The 11,050-nt window shown below is 38.1% G+C and overlaps 1 pseudogene; it reads left to right on the forward strand.

The window, feature by feature from the left end:
* Nucleotides 1–1,078: 1,078 nt before the first annotated feature.
* Nucleotides 1,079–11,050, forward strand: part of LOC111142324 — a 16,683-nt pseudogene continuing 6,711 nt past the window's right edge.

The following is an 11,050-nucleotide window of genomic DNA, read 5'->3' on the forward strand; positions in this document are numbered from 1 at the left end:
TACTCATGATGACTCTAGGCTATGTTTGGAACTCTTTCTGAAGTGAATAAACAGATGGCCAGCAGTGGCTAAAATTGAAAGTAGTTTTTAAAATGTTGAGAATCAATTACTTTAATATTCTCCAAGCTTAAATATCTTCAAAAATAACTGGGCAATATTTACTAAGAAACATGTTCTTTCTGGAATGAATTCAGCTCAAGGAGAGCAAATGTGCTGTAATATCCTAAGACATGAATTCAAAGTGATGTGAAAAAAATTACTGGTTTCATATCCCTATCATGGAAGTCTTGAGGCATAATTAATTGATGATGATTGCTTCAGAAATATTCTGAGCCAAAACTCCACGAAAAAAGAGAAGTATTTCTCATCAGCTTTCTAATAGAACATAGTATTCACAAGAAATTCACAGGAACGGGCATGTGGTATCTTAGAAAAGTGACCCATTTAGGGTACTTGAGCCAGAAACAGCAAAATGGTGGGAAAGGCAAGTTTCTGAATCCTAGAAACTATGCCAGTAGGATTTTCTGAGGGCCAAAAAAAAGATAGTGAATCAGCCAGTCCAGCTGTGAGAAAGCAGCTGTGAGATTGCTGAGGGAAATGATGAAGTAGAAGGCAAGCTCATCACATGACATGCCACCAAGCTGAGAGCAGTATTAGCACACTGGAGGACAAAATGAGTATTTCCAATGACTCTGGCAATTTAGAGATTTGGGATCTAAGAAATTCAATGAGACCAGCCACAAATTAACATCAAGTAAGAATCTAGAGGAGCAGCACAGGGCTGTAGGCAGAACTTGAGGAGCCATGGAACAAGGTATACCACACTCTAATAGAGAATTTATAGTATATACAGAGTATCTTGTGCAACTAATTCACAGATTACAAGTCAAACAAACAAAGGGTCTTGCCCAGAGAGAATGTTTCAATTGTCTCTTGCTACTTAACAAACTGCCCCCCAAATATAGTGGCTTAAAATGGTTTATTTGCTCACAGCTCTGTAAGTTGGGCAAGGCTTGTCACTGCTCCACATGGTGTCAGCTGGGGTGATGCAACTCGGACTAGAGAATCTACTTCCGCGATGGCCTTACTCACAGGCAGGCAAGTTGGTGTAGCTGTCGGTTAGAAGATCAGGGGGGCTGTTGGCCAGAGTCTGGTTCTCCTCCCCATGGCCTCTCCATGTGGCTAGGTCGGCCTTATGGTGAGGCCATGTGTTGGACAACTGCTCACAGATGGCAGTCTCGGGGTAAACATATTACACAGCAGCTGGCTTTCCCCAGAAAGCTACGTCTCCTTAAGGCTTAAGCCTGGAACAAGCACATGGTCACTTCCTCTGAATTCTATTGGCTAAAGTGTGGCCAGCCCAGATCCAGCAGAATTGCACACAGGTGCATGAATATAGGAGGCAGCGTTCCATTTACCACAGAGGAGATGTGACTTGTACAAAGTTAACTATATGCCACAATTAGAGGAAAACTTGGTGCTAATAAACCTGTAAAATAAAGCATAGGGGAAAAAAGAGAGAGAGAATTGTTTCGTATGGCCAACAAAGAAAAAAACAAAGAGACAAAGACAAAGGAAAATAGCCATAAATAGGAAAATAATGATTCTATTATAAGGACCATGGTCAAATCTCAGCTTCACAATGTAAACCCAAAATTTGTAGAGATAAGTCAGAGGGGAGCACTAATTAGAACTGGAAGATAGGAAAATAAAATTTATGGTGAAAACTTTTAAAAATAAAGTCATATAGCCTGGAGAAAAGAAAACTGGCAGGTGACTAGATTCTCAAAGCAGAATATCAACATTCACCACCAATCCCTATGTTCCAAAAACAGAAAAAGAAGGTCTATTTAAATTGATCATATAAGGTTAAGTTGAATTACCCAGAATAGATGATAGATTAGAAAAATGAGAAATAAAATTTCTAAAACTTCTTGAGAGAGGCTACAGTTAAATATATGCAAAAGTTTTTTCTGCCCTGATAAAAAGGAACCCTCCATGCTGACCCTCTCCTATGAAGCTAAGTTCCTAGGGAATAATGAGGCTCCCTATAGACCACTATAGATTGTCTATACCTTTCCATCTGCATAACCCTTTAATGTCCCTGTCCTTGCTCCGTGCCCTACATCCATCTAGACTGCAGTTCCTTGAGGGCAGGGATTATGTCTTGATCTTTTCTTAGAGTCTACAAAGTGCTCTTAACAGAATATGTGCTCAATGTGGAAAAGGGTTTACTTTTGCCCATGCTAATTGGTTGGGTACTATCCACAATGATTAAATAATTGTTCATTTATTCAATTCACTTGCCACTTTCTATCAGACATTACAGATCATTTGCTGTAATCAGCAAAACAAACATAGCTTTTTGTCCTTCAAGTATAGTAAGAAGATATATATATGTACAGTTTTTGAAGAAAAACTATAGGATGATATGAGAGATTAAAATTGGAGGACCACTGGGTCCCTAAGTGGCATAGTCAGTTAAGCATCTGACTCTTGGTTTCAGCTCAGGTCATGGTCTCAGGTCTCAGGGTCTCAGGGTCATGGGGTCAAGCCCTGTGTGGGGCTCCATGCTCAACACGGAGCCTGCTAAGGTTTCTCTTTCTCCCTTCTCCCCCTTCCCGCACTTGCTCACTCACTCTCTAAATAAATAGGGGTCCCTGGGTTGCTCAGTTGGTTAAGCATCTGCCTTTAGCTCAGGCCATGATCCCAGTGTCCTAGGATTGAGCCCCACATCGGGCTCTCTGCTCAGCAGGAGCCTGCTGGTCGGAGCCAGGCTCCTACCTCTCCCTTTGCCCCTCTCTCACTATCGGGGTACTCTGTCTCTCAAATAAATAAAATCTAAAATAAATAAATAAATATAAATTATGGGATCTTAGTGATCTTATTTCTCTTGTATCTTGAAATATTTTGCTATTTCATCAACCTTGGAATAAGTTCATTACCAAATAATTATTCTCAACTGTGATTTTTAAAAAGACTAAAATAATAAAATAATGAAATATTAAATAACCTAGAGGCATGTGCAATAGTAAAACAAAATAACATTCTTCAGCTTCTTTTTCTTCAGTGTCTTATTGTACTGACCAAAGTACAGAATCATCTTTCAAGAAGGTATAAAAGATACAGGAAAAACCATCTTTGAGCCTTTGTTTGTTTGTTTGTTTTTTAAGTTTCCACTTATTTATTTGACAGAGAGAAAGAGTACAAGCAGGGGGAGTGGCAGGGAGAGGAAGAAGCTGGCTCCCACTGAGCAGAGGGCTCTATGTGGGGTTTGACCCCAGGATCATGACCTGAGCTGAAGGTAGACGCTTAACTGACTTAGCCACCCAGGCACCCCTCTTTGTGTGTGTGTGTGTGTGTTTTTTTTGTTTGTTTGTTTGTTTTAATGCACTTGAGAGATTTCAGTGTACAAATTCAGGAGGTAAGAGAGTTCAGAGCAAGGGAAGTAATACTTCATGTGGCAAACATGACAACAAAGAAAAATGGTAAATAAATAATTACAGTTTAGGAAACACTCCCCTTGAATATCCTGAAACCCCTCCACTAGATTGTAAACACACAGAGAAGGCTTTTATAATTTTTTATTTTCCCCAAGCTGGGCTGCGCTGGGCTTATAGTATGTTTTCAATAAATGACTGATTAATTGAGAGAGATGGACTCAAATCAGTCCTTCATCTCAGTAAAGTGGAATGGTCAGAAGTATGAAGCTTCTAGTCCAATTATCCTGGGTTTTAATTCCTGCTCTGCCACTTAACTTACCCCCTCTGAGCCTCAATTTCATGCTGTATAAAAGAGAGACAGTATCTACCTCATAAAACTGATACAATACTAAGTGAATACAGGTGAAATACTTAAAAAGTAAGTGTTAGCCTCTATTATTTTTTCCATTAACAGATACTTTTCACTAGAACAGCAGTCAAATGTACAAAACCAAATGTCAGCAGCATTAAAACAATAGTCTCATATGACTATTTTTTTCTAGAGCAGAAGCCAACTTTTCACTTATTGTTATGATTTATGATGGGATTACATTTATCAAGGGAATGAATTTAAAATCTGGACCTGGCTTTTCCCTTAATAAACCAGAAAAGAGAATTTCTTAGGAGCCATCGAATGACCGCGAATTTTTTTTTTTTAAAGCAAAAGGAAGAACAAAATTCCCTGTATCATGTGAAAAGGGACTAGCACTCATACCTCAAGAAGACAACCTAAAATTTGAACCTATTTCAAGATCAACTTGATATAATGTATGCACAACATAATAGTATTCTTTTCCACTTCTACCAGCCCTTTTCCATGCTTAATAAAAATGTAATTTAGAAAATAATAATAATAATAATAATGTTTTTTATTATTAGAAAATAATAATAATGTATTTTTCAAGATATCTCTCTGCCAACTAGGTGAGAATAATAATATTGATAATAGTATTGATAATAGTATTAATAATGATGGTAATAATGACACTTAATAAGCACCATAAGTATCCTACATGAATTATCTCAATGAATTATCATATTGATTCATATTATATTCTAAAAAAAAAAAAAAAGACACATGAACAGTTTTAAGAAGTTGATCCCCAGAATAAGAAGGGTGAATGAGATAGGTATTGTGATGGTGCCACCCAGATCCCTCGTCACTGAAGGACTTGTTGCTCCAGCTGCTAGCAGAACTGTTGGCAGGCAGCCCTACCCTGCGTTAACACCTTTCAGAAATTGCCTCAATCAGCTGTCAGCTGTCAGCCAGCCCCTTCCAGGATAGTCTGAGAAGCAGAGAGTAGCTTTGCAGGATACTACACCCGTCCCAGGGTGGCCCACATCCAATGACTGGCTGCTGCAGGAGTAGAAAGACTTGGCCATCTAGGGCCAACGAAAGGCAACCCTGAAAGGCTAGTCTAGCTTCAGAACTCTTCGTGGGGTCAGCTGAGATTGTGGTTGGTGCACATCACAGCTGGACTTATCCTTCTGCTTCCTTCCCCATGTTTTGACAAGTTTTGATCCCAAGAGCTCTGCTTAATAAACATCCTTCTTGCTCAGCTCTGTCTCAGAGTCTGTGGCCTGGGAAACCCAACTTGCAACACTGCAAGTACACTACTAATAAAATCTACTTGTACTCACACAAAATATCTTCTAGCTTTAATAATATATGTTACTAAATTTACTTATTATTAAATATGGAATCTCAAGCAAGTTGTATTATTCTCAGTCTTATTCTGCACACTTCTATCGCCTACAGGTTGGGGTGCCTGTGTTGCTCAGTGGGTTAAAGCCTCTGCCTTCGGCTCAGGTCATGATCTCAAGGTCCTGGGACCGAGCCCCACATTGGGCTCTCTGCTCAGCGGGGAGCCTGCTTCCCTCTCACTCTCTGCCTGCCTCTCTGCCTACTTGTGATCTCTGTCTGTCAAATAAATAAATAAATAAATCTTTTTTAAAAAATACACTTTATAGCCTGCAGGTTGGAGGGAAGATGGCCATGGGATAGCTATGCTCTGACATACATAGCAAGAGCTAGTTCCTCCATACAGTGTAGGTGAGTATTGGGAACCAAAACTTGTCAGACTAAAGGTGATAACTGATCCTTTAGCCAAAATAAAATCAAAATAAAGAAAAGTATGATCTTCCTCTGGAATCAAGGACAAATGTAAGTAATACATTCTGATTGGGAAAATTTTATAATTACAGAAATTTTATAAAATTAAAAAGGAAAGATACATTCTTTCTTCACCTCAATCCTTGTCCCATTTCCCAGAGGTAATCACTGTTGGTTTGGTGTGCATTATTTCCAGACATTTTTCCATGAGTATTTAATACGTTTGAATATGAATTTTTAATAAAAGTGGAATTTATGGTATGCATTGCTCAGCAACTGATATTATGGAAGGTAATCTGCTTTCTTCAAACTACTGATTTGAATGTTAATCACATCTAAAAAATACCACAGCAACATCTAGATTGGTGTTTGACCAAACATCTGGACACCACAGACTAGCCAAGTTGATACATGAAATTAATCATCACAAGACCTCCTCTTGTCAACTTGGCACTCTTTAAACCATACTTAATATCTAAATAAAGATAATGAATGCCTTAGGGGCACCTGGCTGGCTCAGCCGGGGTCATGTATTCCCACGTTGGGGGTGCAGCATACTTTAAATTTTTTTTTAATTTTTTCTTAAAGATAACAAGTACCTTAGTTCAGGTTACTATAACAAAGTACCATAAACTGAATGGCTTATAAACAACAAAAATTTATTTCTCACTGTACAGTTCTGAAGTTTGGAAATTTGAGAACAAGTTGCCAGCATGGTTGAGTTCTAGTGATAACCCTCTCCTGGTTGCTGACTTTTTTTTCTTGAATAAGTTCTACACCCAGTGTGGGACTTGAATTCATAAGCCCAATATCAAGAGTCATATTCTCTACTGACCGAGTCAGCCAGGCATCCCAGACTGCTGACTTCTTATATCCTCACATGGCAGAGAGCAGAGAGAAGAAGGAAGCTCTCTCATGACTTTTATAAGGGCACTAGTGCCATTCACAAGGTCTTCACCCTCATGACCTCATCTGATCCTAATTACATCCCAAAGGCCCCATCTTTTAATACCTTTACATTAGAGGGATGAGGTTTCAACATATGAATTTGGGGAGGAAACAAACATTCCGTCCATAACGACATGGTTATATTTCCACCTAACATGATACAACTAACCTTTGTACAACTGAAAAAACATTAACCTTTTCCCCAGAAGAAGATGCAAAGTTCTTGAGTCTTTTATTAATATCATGTAACTTAGATATTATGATATAAAGTCAAAATGTTTCATATGATATGAGGATAAGAAAGGGAAGAAAACAAAGATACTTGCTATACACACACAGTAACATATTCATAATAAAGAAAAAGTACTCATGATAATTATAGACCTCATTATTACTGATCACATGGTCATAACTAGTATTTAAAACTATTCTTCCACTCTCTATTCTGTATTCCCTTTGTCCTCAGCAAGTACATTAACTGAAGTGGGGTAAGTTAAACCTTCATTCCTAAAGAATCTGGGTCATCTCTGGTTCTGCCTGAATTGGATTGTTGTAGTTTTCTATCAACTTTAACTGCATGGTAATAATAAGAGATAGCCAGGGGTGCGTGGCTGGCTCAGCCAATAGAGCATGCAACTCTTGATCTTGGGGTTGTGAGATGAAGCCCCATGTTGGGTGTAGTGGTTGATAATAATAATAATATTTTAAAAACCGACATACCTTTCCTCCCTTCCACTGTGAAGTAATAGTCCAATTTCCCCTTGGTAATCAGGATCATTCACCCCAGCCAGCATAGTAACTCCTTTCTTTGCCTGTTTAGAGGCATGGGGAACCCAAAGTGGCCAGGTGACAGTCTTAACCTCTAATTCAGTAGAATAATTGATGTGTCTCCTGGTAAAGGCATTATTCCATTTGAAACCAAGAACTCTAGCCCAGGAGTACATGAGGTCATAGGGACAGGAAAGAAAAATTTTACTAGGGGTAACAGTAAATGGTACCACTCCCATTTCTACCCCTTGATTCCTGGACCCATGAATCCTGGCTATGAGAGAACACCAGAATATACAGAGCATATAGAACTTCCCAGAGAATCTTGTCCTAGCCCTGTAAGATACAGCCACTTAGCTGGCACTCTATAACTGAGTCTTCAAAAGGCCATTCCAGCATTTTGTGAAGCCAGCTGCCTCAGGATGGTGAGGAACATGCTAAGACCAGCGAATTCCATGAGCATGGGCCCAATATCACACTTCATTTGGTGTGAAGCAAGTTCCTTGACCAGAAGCAATGCTGTGTGAAATACCATGATCCCTGGGATCGAGCCCTGCATCGGGCTCCCTGTTCCACGGGAAGCCTGCTTCTCCATCTCCCACTCTCCCTGCTTGTGTTCCCTCACTCGCTGTTTCTCTCTCTGTCAAATAAATAAAATCTTAAAAAAAATAAATAAATAAGTCCATGTCATTGAGCCCATGCATAACCTCTGTCCCTGCCACCAATGGCCACCTTGTTCATGAGCCCACTGGGCAATGACAGGGGTGGTTTGGGAAAGAGGCAGACTGGAATCCTATCCATTTGGTTATTAAAGCCCTCCTCTATTAAGGTCATCCTATCCATTTGGTTATAAAGTCCTCCTCTACTAAGGACAAACTTTGGTGAACATTCACATGAGACACAAATATCTTCACGTTTTTCACCCAGTCAGGAAGGTCTATCCACATACCTCTTCCCCAAATCTCTTTGTTACCAATTTTCCAATCATCTTCCGTTCAAGTCTCTTACCAGCCAGCCAAACCGCAACCCATGAATTAGTGTATATTCACTAATCTGGCTGTTTTTACTTCGAAACAAAAATGAACCACCAGGTACACTGCTTCACATTTTGCCCACTGAAAGGATTTCCTTTCATCATTGTCCTTCATATCCCAGAAAGGGACTGTAGTACTATAGCTGTTCATTTTCAAGTGGTGCCTACATATGGCACAGACTGCCTAAGAACCAGCCTAGGATTTCTCTTCCTCTGTCAACTAACTGTAGGGAACTTGCCATGAGGCCAGAGGCACGGGCTGGGAAAGACAAGGTAATGTAGTTAGAATGAGGATAATTTTTATCTGTACTATAAATCTAGCTCATTCATTTTAATAGTTGAATAATATTCCATTTTATCCTTCATTTATTCCATTTTATCTTTCATCTTGTACTATATACAATTCTCTCTATATATATACTATTTACAACTATCCCATTGTAGTGGGTTTTTAGCCAGCCTCCAATTTCTTTTTCTTTTAAAATGTCCCAGAAGGGCGCCTGGGTGGCTCAGTGGGTTAAGCCTCTGCCTTCAGCTCAGGTCATGATCCCAAGGTCCTGGGATCGAGCCCCGCATCAGGCTCTCTGCTCAGCGGGGAGCCTGCTTCCCCCTCTCTCTCTGCCTGCCCCTCTGCCTACTTGTGATCTCCATCTGTCAAATAAATAAATAAAATCTTTAAAAATAAAATAAAATAAAATAAAATGTTCCAGAGAATAAATGAATATGTATGTCTTTATGTACTTGTGATATTTCCATAAAAATTGGATAAGAGAAACAGAAAATAAGGTATGAACTATAACAACATTGGCTACCCTAGAACAAAGATCCATCAAGAAGCTCAAAGAACCATTTTGAAATCTATTACAAATAACCCCAACCCCTCAGAAAAGAAACTAATGAAACTCTCAAGAGAATGTGTATCTACATATTTTGTCACTTGATATTGTCACACTACATTTAGACCAATATAGGAGCAATTATTTTTGTCCACAGTTTTGAGTTGGCTTAGCAGTTATTGTCACTGCATGAATTTTGGGTATTCAACAGTCAAAATATAGTCCAAGTTATTTAAAAGTCTTCTGTTGGCTGCTTCCACAAATGACCAAGTATATCAGTTAGCTATTTGGTATTTTCTGATGATTGTTTCTATCCCAAGAGATGGTCCAATCTTAGGGTTAATTACTTAAGGGCCACACTTCAAATTCAATGAATTACTTATTCTAATATTTCCACATAATATATATTTTCTAACTTTGCTAAACTAGTGATCTTAACAATTTATACTTTCTAAATAAAAAAAAATTCATTCCTTTCTAGTCAAGAGTATAATTTTTTTCCCAGTTTCTTTTATGAAGGACTTCTAAGTTCCATATTTTAGTGGTTGCTTATATTTCAATTGAAGCTGAGAATAGTCCCCTCATACATGGGCCCTAAAATGTGTATCTCTATTTACAGTTCACTGACTTAACAGAGATTTTACCTCTAAATCATACCAAAAACTACAGGCAAAATACTTTAAGTCTTTGTCAGTTTCAAAAGAAACAAATTTTCAAGCAAAATGGGGTCTCTTCTTCAGTGGATCATCTATAAGCAGCCACAAAACGTTACAAGTGAACCACCTTGTGAAAATAGCTTAAATTCCATCATCTGAGATTTTATTTAGAGTCTTTAAAACTTTTTAGTCTTTTTAAAAAAATCTCTTAAAATGCAAATTCTTGGAGGCCAAGGAGCAGCTACCATCTTCGTTAAACAAAATTAGAAATGAGACATGGGATTTGGGCAAAGAGATAAAATCAAAAGAGAAGACTTGAGTCATGGAGGCAAAATTTTTTTTCCTATTTTACAATTCTACCAATAGTCTACTCTCATAACATTTTAAGTTATAAATGAATCAGAAATATAAATCCATACTGACTTAGGCTTGTATTATTTATTTATCTTCTAAAACATTTCAAAAGGTCAATCTGGTAATTCTAGAGAATGCCTTACTTCTAGATATCTCTTCTTCTAGACACATTTTGTTTTCTCTCTTTCTTTTTTTTAAGATTTTATTTATTTATTTGACAGACAGAGATCACAAGTAGGCAGAGAGGCAGGCAGAGAGAGAGGAGGAAGCAGGCTCCCCACTGACCACAGAGCCCGATGCAGGGCTCGATCCCAGGACCCTGGGATCATGACCTGAGCCGAAGGCAGAGGCTTTAACCCACTGAGCCACCCAGGCACTCCCACACTTTGTTTTCAACTCATGAACTTTCTATATATGTCTTTCCTTCTAGAAAACACCAATACTTGCTAACTCTGGAGAATGGACCTCTTTTTATTCTTCCATCCCTCTGGAGCTAATCATTATCTTAACTTTTATTATGATCATGTCTTTGCTTTCCTTTAGTTTTACCATCCATGTGTGTATCCTTAAATAAAAGAATTTAGTTTTGCCTATTTTTGTACTTTATAGAAATGGAATTATACTGTATGTACTCTCTTTTGTTCCATATTGTTACTTATTGCTGCATTTTGCTCATTTTCAATTCTGAATAATTTTACAAGTATACATTAATTTATTCATCCATTGTACAAGTATACATCAATTTTACAAGTATACATCAATTTATTCATCCATTGTACAGTTAATGGATATTTATGATGTTTAAAAGTATACATCAATTTATTCATCCATTGTACAGTTAATGGATATTTATGATGTTT

Source organism: Enhydra lutris, unplaced genomic scaffold (genome assembly GCF_002288905.1).
Source record: "Enhydra lutris kenyoni isolate GAN:26980312 unplaced genomic scaffold, ASM228890v2 scaffoldscaffold7, whole genome shotgun sequence".
NCBI classification, from domain to species: Eukaryota; Metazoa; Chordata; class Mammalia; order Carnivora; family Mustelidae; genus Enhydra; species Enhydra lutris.